Genomic DNA, 12,115 nt, shown 5'->3' with positions numbered 1-12,115 from the left:
AACTACACAGTGTGGACTATATAGGAAAGTGAAGTATTAGGTAGTGATGCGTTTTTAGGCCTCACCATGTAATACACTAACAATACCCCAAAGATGGTCCTTGGATTCACAATAATAAATCCTTAGCTCAACCTTGGTAGTGTGGCAAAGAGCCGTCAGGCTTTACTAGAGAAACATGTGTTAAGAATTTCAGAGTACTAACATGGATGATAAGTAATTGACATGACTCAAAGGAAACACATCACCAATTTATAAACATAAATCCGATTTCTATATTAATTTAGACACCAAAACAAAGGCAATTGGATGATTATAACTGAAGTTATGGATTTTAGAAGCAAAAATAAATCAGTACATTTCACCACAGCAAAACAATATGATTGCGGTCAATTGGGGAAAGCACTAGTGACAATCATTCACTTGCAGGTCAAGTTACACGGAGCCAGCAGGGGGTTAAGGTGATGCAGGTCCCACAACCAAACCACAACAGTCAGTTCAATTTTACCTGGCCTGAGAAGCCTGGGTGCAGAGTATGCCTGGCTGACCATGGTGCTGAAGCGGAAGCCGCAGTAGAGCTGGGTTTACCGCTTTGACAGTTCTGGTGAAGAAACTGATGCAAAAGGTTGACAACAGGGCCACTGCAGTAACTGGTTGAAGGTGCTGCAGTGTTTGGAGTTCCCCTGTGTTTCAGCGTCAAGCAAAGATGGTGGCAAGTTGACTGGTCACCACCAAACTTTGGTACCAGTACGTTCAGTGAGAACTCCTGCAATCGTACAGTTGCAGGGTGGTTGCCAACAGTGCAGAATGGCAGAAGCCTTCCTCGGCTGTAAAGAACAGGTAGCCCACCCTAGGGGTGTGGCTAGCCTTCTGGGTGTGTTCTCCTTTTGACTAACTCATTTTCCCACCTGTATGGCTGCACATATGCCTGGGGGCGGGGGGAGGGTTTAGGTGTTGCTTAATCCACTGGAAGTCAGCTTGCATGCATATCAGAGGTGGTGCATTCTTTGAAGCTCACCCACCTAATGGGCCACTTCAATAGCCATCCTGTCAGCGAGGGAAGTGTCACCTCCTTCTCAGGCAGGCCATTGTTTCTGACTTCTAGAATTGTTTACACTCCCTAGCAGGAGGTCAGATTCCTGTCTTGGCAGTAGCAGTTGCAGACTGCCAGCTGGGCACAGGAAAGGCTGGGGCAACCTCTAAGGTAGCCACTTTGGTGCGTACCACATCAAATCCGACATTGAAATCACGTAAGGGATGATGCAATAAGTTGTTTGATACCAAACATGACTATATTTAGCCCGACCATAATGGAAATGGCAACCTCGGGTGCCCAAGTGCCAGCCCATGTTATTATGATCACTGATAACATACAATAGCCCGTATTGTAAAAAGGTTACTTTAGGGACATATAAGCTTGCATTTATATGTCCACCCCTTTAATATAATCCACCTGCCTCCTGGAATCAGGAAGCCTACTTTAGGCGTGACTGACATATATTAAAATAATGCTTTAACCTTGCCACTCATGGTGAGGGTAGAATGTGGTGGAGCAGTTTGCACTGGGTCGGCAGTCTGCAATGGCAGGCCTGCTGTCATCTGTTTACTTGGTCAGTCTGGGTGGCACAAACAGTGCTTCAGGCCCTGGTGACTCTTTTAACACCCATGCCCTGGGTTCCCTTGGCACCATTTACTGGGGACTTATATGGGGGTTAACCATCAGCATTGGGGCAAAAAGTGTGGGAGTGACATATAATAATGCCCTTTCCTACAGACTGCAAAAGTGTAATGCCATATCAATAAAAATAAATGGGGCCTAGTAACCCATTATTTAGAGCAACTGTACTAATAAACAAATATTCACACATTATTACAGAGCATACTTTGAATTTGTTACTACAGGAAAACACAACTGATGTGAAAAACACAGTTTACTCTCTAACAGACTGCAAGCATGCATGTACCAATTACTTTACACAGGAAACAACTCTCCTTATAGCCCTACCGCCCCCTTAGAATGGTTTGTACCTTTCTGCTCAAACCTAACCCCAGGGCTTTAAGTGGGCCGGGTCTCACCGGTGCTGAGCACCTGAAGTTTTTTAAAGGGGCCTTGAAACGGGTCTCTGTCAGGCTCTGTTTTGTCCCCTTTCACAGGCGGTCCGTTTTTTTCCGGACTGCAGTGACAGCAGGCACATCGATGTGCGCTGCTCACACTGCTCTCTTCTCACTAGTGGAGGTTACGCTATGACGTCATGTCAGGTGAGCGTTGTAGGGAAGGGAAATCCTTTGAAGAGGGTCATTTTCTCTCTGGATTTCCCTTCTCCTTTTTAAACGCAGGAGCAGCAACATCATCATAGTGTTACCAGGGTTTTAAGAGGAAGCTTTTTCAATATTATATACAAACCATAGTTCCTACTTATTTATATTATGCAACTAACAACCATTGACAAAGCCAATAGTCTTGACTTGTTGTAGGTTTGTTGTTACTTATTGTATCATATGTCTGAATGCAATGACAGAAACAGCAAAATACAACTCAGGAGGCACACTATACTGAGCACAGATTTTTAGCTTACGTGGTTTTAAGCCACGTCCTTAACTACATTGGCCACACCCCTTTGAGAGACCCCCCCCGTTTTTTCATCCCACTTAAAACCCTGCCTAACCCCATATCTTCTGGTTTTGGCCCTAGCCAGAAATGACTAAAGAGTAATGACCTTGGTGAAAGCGCCCTCTTCCAGCTGTCCGCTTCACCCAAGGTGTTGCTGAAAAAGTTCCCGGAACACACTACAGACACACGACCTCTCCCTCCAGCTAAGGGCTTGGTTACACGTCCAAGAAGCGAAACAATTCGAGATGCCTAAATCGTCGTTAAAGCCAGAACCGGTGTCTGTTTCCACTGCCCCACCCCCTACTTAGTCATAAAATAAAAAGAAACGAGCTGTGCCTGTGTAATTAATTTTATTTTGGCTGGCCAACTCCCTGCTCGTAGATTTCTTTTTGATTAACGAGGATCTATCTAGTTTGCTGACTAATGTGCAAGGTGGATATTTCATGTGACGTGCGCGCGAGCCTGTCCGTCTCCCATCGCTTCCCCTCCAAGGATAATTTGATGAAAAATTGGAGGTTAGTAAGTACACCAGAAAGACGCATTTTCAAAGCGCACAACGTGTTCTTTGGGAAAGGGCAATATGGCCCAGGCCTATAAGGCAATTTAGAAAGAGGGCACCCGCGCAACTGCCGTGGTTCTTTATTAGAATGTAATCGATAAAAACTGGCGTTTGGACGCCCTTTTTTGTTGCTCTGAACTGGAGCAATCCGGCTGTAATTTTTAAAGCGTATACTTTGTGGCATGGCCTGGATCGTGCAACGGGTTTGCAATTCCCGTCACGTCTCAGTGCGCTGCCTTCCGAGATGGAAAAATCGTAATCACAAGAACACAAAAAAACACTAGAAGAGCTGGGCTGCCTACTGTTCGGCAGCCCAAGAAAGCCCTCGGTAAGCTACTAATGCCATGGCAGCCATACGTAAGAGGAACCAACAGAAATTATCCCGTGTCACGAAACAGCAATAGAAAAAAAAAAGAAATGCGTGTGAGATTTCCCACTTAGATTCGATTGGGTTTTGTGCAGGACTTTGGGGCCCATTGGCGAAAGGGGGGGGGGGGGAAGAAAGCACCAACCCGAGACTCAATGTAAGTGTGACAAAGGCCGCTTTATTGGAAGCAGGTGCATCCTACACAACAACATCCTTGGCCTGCGCCGCACAATCTAAACCTCATAAATATGTACTTTCCTGCCTCACCCCCACCCCCTCCCCTAACTGATTCCCACAGTCCACAAACAGTAACAATTAGCATAACGTCAATTTGCCTCTCCACCTGGCTAAATACTTTGTTGTGCTTGACCTACCCCCCGATAATCCAAAACAGTTCTCCTACTCTTCCCCCATATATTAGGGAAAACCGCCCCTAAATACAGAATGCACCCCACACCTGCTCCAGCGACATGAGAAAAACCCCCCACCCAATCCAAAACCCCCTTTGCGCACCGAATACAAAACAGTGTAAACAGCCTGGAAAAAACCCCCGGCGCAATTCGCCACCGGGCGGAACACGTGTTGGCTGCCCACATTGTTACCCATACAATTAAAGAGCAATGTTCCCCCAAAGCACGGACTCTTCTGATTCTATTCATACCAAAAGGACTGAGCCTAAGGACCCCAAGATGTAACATCCAACACACTCATCAACCCCTACAAAACCCCCTATTTGCACCAGCCTCCAACAAAAATTGAGCCCGAAAAACCCCCAACGCCCCCAAACCCCCGCAACGGGAGCTCACCCGGAAAGGGGCGATGCCTGCCCGTGGGCCCCCCCCCCGAATCATGGCCCAGGGAGGGTGGGAGGGAAAATCGTTGTACCACCGCCACCCCCCGCCCGGCGGCCGAGACACCTCACTTAAAATGGTGTCTCAGCCGCGAGGGCGGGCGGAAACCACAGCCCAGCCCCAACGGAAACTCCACCCAAGCCCCGCCCCCCAGCCCAAAAGCTACCGAACAAACCAACCCGTCCCCGTTTGGCGCCATCTCTACCCCCCCCCCCCTTTCCCCGGCCCCAAATTCCCCCGGGCGGGGCAGGCCTCCCTTCGGTCGGCCGCCCCCCCCAGGACCCCATTGGGGCCCATTGGCGAAAGGGGGGGGGGGGGAAGAAAGCACCAACCCGAGACTCAATGTAAGTGTGACAAAGGCCGCTTTATTGGAAGCAGGTGCATCCTACACAACAACATCCTTGGCCTGCGCCGCACAATCTAAACCTCATAAATATGTACTTTCCTGCCTCACCCCCACCCCCTCCCCTAACTGATTCCCACAGTCCACAAACAGTAACAATTAGCATAACGTCAATTTGCCTCTCCACCTGGCTAAATACTTTGTTGTGCTTGACCTACCCCCCGATAATCCAAAACAGTTCTCCTACTCTTCCCCCATATATTAGGGAAAACCGCCACTCGAGGGACGTGCTAACGGTCCTCGACCCCCCCCTTAGGACTCCCCCCCAATGGGTAGGGCCATGCCCTCCATCACCACGTACAGGGCCATGCCCTCCGCCACCACGTACAGGGCCATGCCCTCCGTCACCCATGTATAGGGCCATGCCCTCCGTCACCCATGCATAGGGCCATGCCCTCCGTCACCAATGTATAGGGCCATGCCCTCCGTCACCAAGGTGTAGTGCCATGCCCTCCCCCCCCAAGGAATAGGGCCATGCCCCTGCCAACGTATAGGGCCACGCCCTCTGTCACCACGTATAGGGCCATGCCCTCCGACACCAAGTATAGGGCCATGCCCTCTATCACCACTGTCTAGGGCCATGCCCTCCGTCACCACTGTCTAGGGCCATGCCCTCTGTCATCACGTATAGGGCCATGTCCTCCGTCACCAAGTATAGGGCCATGCCCTCCATCACCAATGTCTAGGGCCATGCCCTCCGTCACCACTGTCTAGGGCCATGCCCTCCGTCACCGAGGTATAGGACCATGCCCTCCGTCACCCACATATAGGGCCATGCCCTCCGTCACCCACATATAGGGCCATGCCCTCCGTCACCAACTTATGAGGCCATGCCCTCCGTCACCACTGCATAGGGCCATGCCCTCCGTCACCAACTAATGGGGCCATGCCCTCCGTCACCCCTGCATAGGGCCATGCCCCCCGTCGCCAATGTATCATGATGCCTTCGGTCACCCATGCACAGGGCCATGCCCTCCGTTACTAACGGGGCGTGCTTCCTGACCGCGGAATCGAGCTCCCTACGAGGTATGCCGCACTGAACCGGGGCCGTGCTCCCTCTCTGGCGCCCAGGGCCCCCCCCTAAACAGAAGGCCTGAGCAGCCGCCCAGCGCCTGCCAGCAGTCCGCTGAAACCGGCCGTCCCACCAGAGAGAAGCCCTCCGGATGCGTGTCCCACACCGGAGCCCGTCCGCCAGGAAGAAACCCCTGCCGCAGTGGCCCCACATCCCGCCCCATCACCTACCATAACCCGCAGCCCCCGACCTGGCGGCGTCACCGTTCCGCGTCAGCCCCCCCCCCCCCCCCCCCCTCGCGCTTTGACCCCCCCCCTGTCCTCCGGCGGGCGTGCTCCCTGGCCACGGAGTCGAGCTCAATACGGAGAATGACCACACCGACATGGGACCGTGCCTCCTCACCGGCGCCAGGGAAGAAGTCCTCCACACAGTGCGTCACCTACCAGAACCTGTCCGCCAGGAAGAAGCCCACTGCAAAGAACGTACCTCTCACCTACACCCGACTTGAAATGCCCGCGGCCAAACCGCGCCACTGTCCCCGTTCACGCCGATAACGCCCGTATCGTCCGCTCGAGCCCCCACCCTGCACCCAGGCCGACACCCCAAAAGTATACACCTCGGGTCAACAAAATCCAGCCTTAAAGGATGTCTCTGCCAATCGACAAAACGTTAATTATGTTTTGTACATATTGCATGAATGCGAGTCCCTCAAACCTAAACGACCACAAGGTCAGTTATTACACCTTACAGTGGATCATGCTCGGTAATCCTCATGTAACCGATGCCAGGGATGAACAAGGTGTACTGAGTGTCTGAACAAGCCATCCCCAATTCCCTTACCAAAGTGGAAAGTACTTCCTTAACACCTAAATTTCATATAGGTGGAGCCCCTCCGTCCCCACCTGCGTGCTATGTGATTCACAGATGAGGTGGTGTGAATCCGCAGATTGGACCCCCCCATTGTGCCCCCTCCCCCACTTTTCCAAGACAAATACCCAATGTGTTTCTACATTTCCCTATACTTGCGCGCATGCCAAACCTTTCCACGCCAAATGTTTACAAGCTGAAGTGCTATCTGGGCCTACATTCTAGTGAGCCCTCATCCATTCTCAACGGGTACTAAATTATGTACACCAACCAAACCAAACTCTAATCCAATGGTCTGAAGCACTCTTGTGTCAACTTGGACCTGCATAGCCCGAAATGTCAGGTTGCATACCAAGGCCCACCGATGGAATCAACTCAGATCTGTGACCGTGCCAGCGGCTGACAAGTGGCAGCGCTCCCTCCCTCATCTCCTTGTGTTCACTTTTCTGAATAATCTCTGACCTTTGTTTACTAAAGGAGTGTTGCATGAGCAGCAACCTTCCACCGACCCAATTCCAGTTTTGACCTGCTTTCCACCATCATAACCGTGGTATCGCCGCAACTATCCGGAGTATGTAACAAATACCACCACTCCATAAGCGTTGACTTACAAGGCTGCTCTGTACTTGCGCACTCTGTGTCCAAAACCACATATAACGCCATACGAAAATTGTGAGTCTTCATTGCCTATTGCTGATAAGACACCCTAAACACCCAATGACTGACCTGTTTGGTGTCTATTCTAGCAGTGCAGAAAACCAAACCCTCAGGAAATGTATGGCGTCAGGCACTTTATAAAGGCAGTTAAATGCTAAATCATTTATCAAATGCAGGTGGCACCCACTATGTATGAATGTATCCCATTTAAAGATGCCGTGTTCAGGCTACTCGAATGCTTCTCAGGACAGGGATGGCGTAGTACACTTGAGTCACGATCTCAAGTGTCCCCCAGTAAATGCGCACCATCCGCTTCCGACACACACACCATTCACCAACACACCCGAAAGAGCAGCCCTCCGGAAAACCCCCATGCTGACCACACACAAGCGCCGCATATTCTGCAAAAGTGCCTTCCCAACAGAAGAAACCTCCTGATCCCATTCGACTTCCCTCACGCCCTCCCACATCATCATGGTTCTATTCCCTGTGAAGCACGCACTCCTTCCCATACGGCTTCCCTCACGCCTCCCACATCGTCATGTTGTCATTTCAAGTTTGCAGGTTTCGGAACGCCCTATACATACAACACAGGCCTGCATCAAAACCTCTCACATACCCCATAGCTGTCCCCTATCAGTAACCGTGATACGAAGCATATTCATGCCAGACATGAGGTAAGGTCCCAGCCAACGCTACCAGAAATCTGACCGCAAAGCACATTGCCCAGCTAGAAGCCGCTGAACTGGCGCCTGCCAATTTGCCCACAGAGATTGCTGAGCATTTCAAATATTCGCATGATTCAATTCCCGACGATGGTAAAGTGCTACGATCAGGGCATGCATGCCGTAATATACCGAACGCCGAGCAGGGCCCGGTTCCCTTCAGCCTTTGGAGCAATGGCCACTCCTAAACGTAATCCTATTAGCACTAACCTGTCCGCCATCCGATGAGTTGACACCTCAAGCAGCCGCAACATGGTCATAAAGAGCAGGATAGCCAATAAACATGACGAAACACCTCCTAACACCAACTAATAACAGCCTAATTTGACTCCCTTTCAGGCTCTAGGCAACAATATACGTCACGCCATAAAATTAAGGTTTGTACGGCGTCGCGCATGAAATGGCTATCAGAGCACATTACTATACAATTTGTCATCCTTGACCCCACACGTCGCGCCTGAAATCGAGGCTATCAGAGCACCCTACCATACACTCAGTCATCATTAGCACATAAATACGCGAGCGTGCACAACGTATCAGGGGCCCGTGAACGTCAGCGAAAAAAGACATAAGCCCCCACCATCAGATTACTCTCGTAACTGAAGCCCGCAAACATAAACTAAGGCCACATCCCATAGTGGAAACGTGACGATCATGCAGCAACCGTATCTCCAGGGAACAACATGGAACCCTGCGGGGAGCTATCCCGTACTCCATGCACCCTCCTTTGTAACCAACATGTCCCCACGTAGCCAGGATTCAGGCCGTTATCCCACCGCGTACATATAGGCACAAGATCAATGTGACATTTCAGTCCCTGCTGCAACGCTCACCAGGCACAGTCTCGGCCGCCCTACCCAAACCTGAATGCAGCCCGTCCTCTGTACCGTAGTTGTTCCGTGTCTGCCCCAAAATACAACCCGGCGGCCGCATGGACCCTTCGGGTAGGGGCAGCGGGACTCACCTAGTCCCACGTGGGAGCCTGACCGCCCGCACCAAGCAGAACAGGCCCATCCGCTCGGTCGTGTGGAGCCGCATGCTGCTCACCCGAGCTCTTCCGGTCTCCCGCGCTGTCCGTGACGCATCCAGCCTGCAGTGAATTCCGGTTCCCGGACGATGTCAAACAATTGCCACAGTCCAAAAGTCCCTTGTGACGGCATATTGTACATTCCGATGACACGGATGCTGTCACAACAATTTACACAGTCCGAAGTCCAAAAATCGTTGTACCACCGCCACCCCCCGCCCGGCGGCCGAGACACCTCACTTAAAATGGTGTCTCAGCCGCAAGGGCGGGCGGAAACCACAGCCCAGCCCCAACGGAAACTCCACCCAAGCCCCGCCCCCCAGCCCAAAAGCTACCGAACAAACCAACCCGTCCCCGTTTGGCGCCATCTCTACCCCCCCCCCCCTTTCCCCGGCCCCAAATTCCCCCGGGCGGGGCAGGCCTCCCTTCGGTCGGCCGCCCCCCCCAGGACCCCATTCTTCAAATAGATGCATCACATCCTAAAATCAAGTCAAGCTCACTGACCCAATAGCATTTATCATCTGCACCTAAACTCTGTGCTTAGTATTAGTAACTCAGACAAGCATATTTCTGACGTGTTCTCAACTAATTGAGGTTAAAAACATAGGTATATGCGTACAGCTATACAATCATACACATTATCATTTCGGCGCAAAAAGCTCCTGGAACACTTCGGCCATTATGTGTTAATTACACCCAGGGGTGCAATTAGACCCAAACTTTGGGGGGTAGTACTTCAAGCCTCAGGGGTAAGACTACCACGTCACGCAATGTGGGTAGAAACTTCCTCAGAGCAATATGAGAGCACATATTGCCAATATGCCTGGGTTTAAGGTTCTAATGCATGCAAACAACATTTGTGTATTTCTGTATGTTCATTACAGCCAGTTCTATTGGCTTTGACAATAATTTCCACTCGGACAATAAGCACTGCTGGAACTTCAATAGTATTCCCCACACCTGCGAGCATTGGTAGTCCACAAGATGATTGGCACCAAGCGAGACTTGTGCATTTGTGCATGTCTGACACAGAAAAGAAAGCACTGAAGCCTTACTGGAAAAAGTGTCTTCTCTTACCAAAAGCAAATAAAGACACATAATAAATAAATACTTCCATGAAACAAGAAGATGTGCACTAGGGACCGCACAATGAACACAAGAAAGTGCTCTCACGTTAATATTGTAGACTTACATGAACCCTAACAAAAGTGTGACACGTGTATAAAGAAAATTAAATGGGACTTCTATCTGAATGTCACAAAATGAGGGGGTTCACAAAGCGCTCAAATGGAAGGTGGATTCACAGAGCGGTGTAAGCAGGATAACCACAATGTAAAGACATATGTGCTTATATTGTTAAAGCACATACTTAGCTGGGGAGCAACAGTGCGTTGTATATTATGGGGAGTGATGGAAGCCGAAGTAAGATTGCATGCATCAAGTGAGGGCTTACATCTTTGCATTACACACAGTTACACATAATTAAGGCATCATCAGAGATTAAATGATTTTATTTGCCCAGAACTGCACAATTTTAGGTTAAGTTCCAAGATGGATTCAAAACCAGGTTCCCATGTTGACTTAGTCACAACACCACATCTTCATCCTTAGTTGAGTTATTAAACATAAAAAAAGGTAAGAGTTGAAATTGATCCCAAAGTTCATGACCACGATCCTTGTGAACACATATTCTTTAAATATTTTCCTGTAGCCGTTATGCTGTGTTCCCCATGACGTCTATTGAGTAAACCGAATGTAAATTATTGTGGTATGTAGCATTATATAGGGGGTAACACCGTGATTACTTTGTCCCTCATTTAAAGTTCAGTTTTCTCTTTGTGCATATACACTATGGGTTAAAGTATAATGTGACATACAACCTAAATATTTACGCAGTTCTAAACAATGTAGTGATTTATTAGTGGTGATGCATCTCCATTGTGGAACAGAGATCATGGTCCTTTTTTATCGGGTACTTTTTATCATATAAAATAGCATTCTTGGGGGGAGATTTTCAAAAATGTTGCACATTACATGGGTGGTACATGGGCATGCAACCACCCATGCCTTGTGACGCAAAACCATATTTACAAAGTTTTGTAAACATGGTTTTTCGCCAAAAGTTAACGCCACTTCAAAGGAGGGGCTAACAGGAGAAATGCTTTCATTTCTCCGTGCTTTTCCGACTTTCCATGCGTGCTGCACTGTGCAGCACGTATGCAAAGTGGGAAAAGCTTTGCATCGTGCCTAGCATAGTATTTTGTACAGGAAGGTTACCCTTCCTGTACAAAACCTATGCTACACTCATGTACACACCCTAGTGCTGGGGCGATAAGGTATGTGCATGTCTCACGGCAGCTGAAATCAGCTCCGGCGCAAGGGAAAGTGGAGGAGAGAGCCATATATCTGAATATATGGTGCTCCCCAGCTCCCTCCCTGTCGCGCACCACAGCGCAGCCTCGCGGAGTCTGCCCTGTGTTGTGTGACTTTTTTGAAAATCTCCCCCAAAGGGTTGATGAATCTTGTTTCAGTCTTTGGCACTACAATCCTTTCTTGAAATAGGCATGCACTGCTGTGACAGGAAAGCACCAATATTGCAAATTATATCTATGAAGCCATTTCTGTTTGAGAGTTGCAAGTGACCAAAATTTAAATGTGCACAAGCTGCACTAGAAATTCATTATGGTAAATAATGTTGTCAGTCATGCTTATGAATGAACCGAAGCTATGTAAACATTAGAATAAATCTTGTTATGGGGGGGGGCATCAACAGTACAAGACATACTGCCGCGTTAGGGTTTGAATGAGAGATGTGTGGATAACCCAATGGGGACCTGTCCATGAAGCCATTTATGTGGGAAGGTGTGAGCATGTCCAATAACCTAGAGTCCCTCACACTGGGATAGTGTAGTTCCAGCGAGTTGACACCACCTGCACCCCACCTGAACAGATGCCAATTATCTCTTGCAGGAAGATGGGTGGAATAGCTAGAAGTAGTAGGGGAGTGCTTCGACCTTTTGTTTGCCTAGGGAACCATAA

Source organism: Lissotriton helveticus, chromosome 2_1 (assembly GCF_964261635.1).
Source record: "Lissotriton helveticus chromosome 2_1, aLisHel1.1, whole genome shotgun sequence".
NCBI lineage: Eukaryota > Metazoa > Chordata > Amphibia > Caudata > Salamandridae > Lissotriton > Lissotriton helveticus.
The sequence above is the reverse complement of the archived record's forward strand: the minus strand, read 5'-3'. Positions refer to the sequence as shown.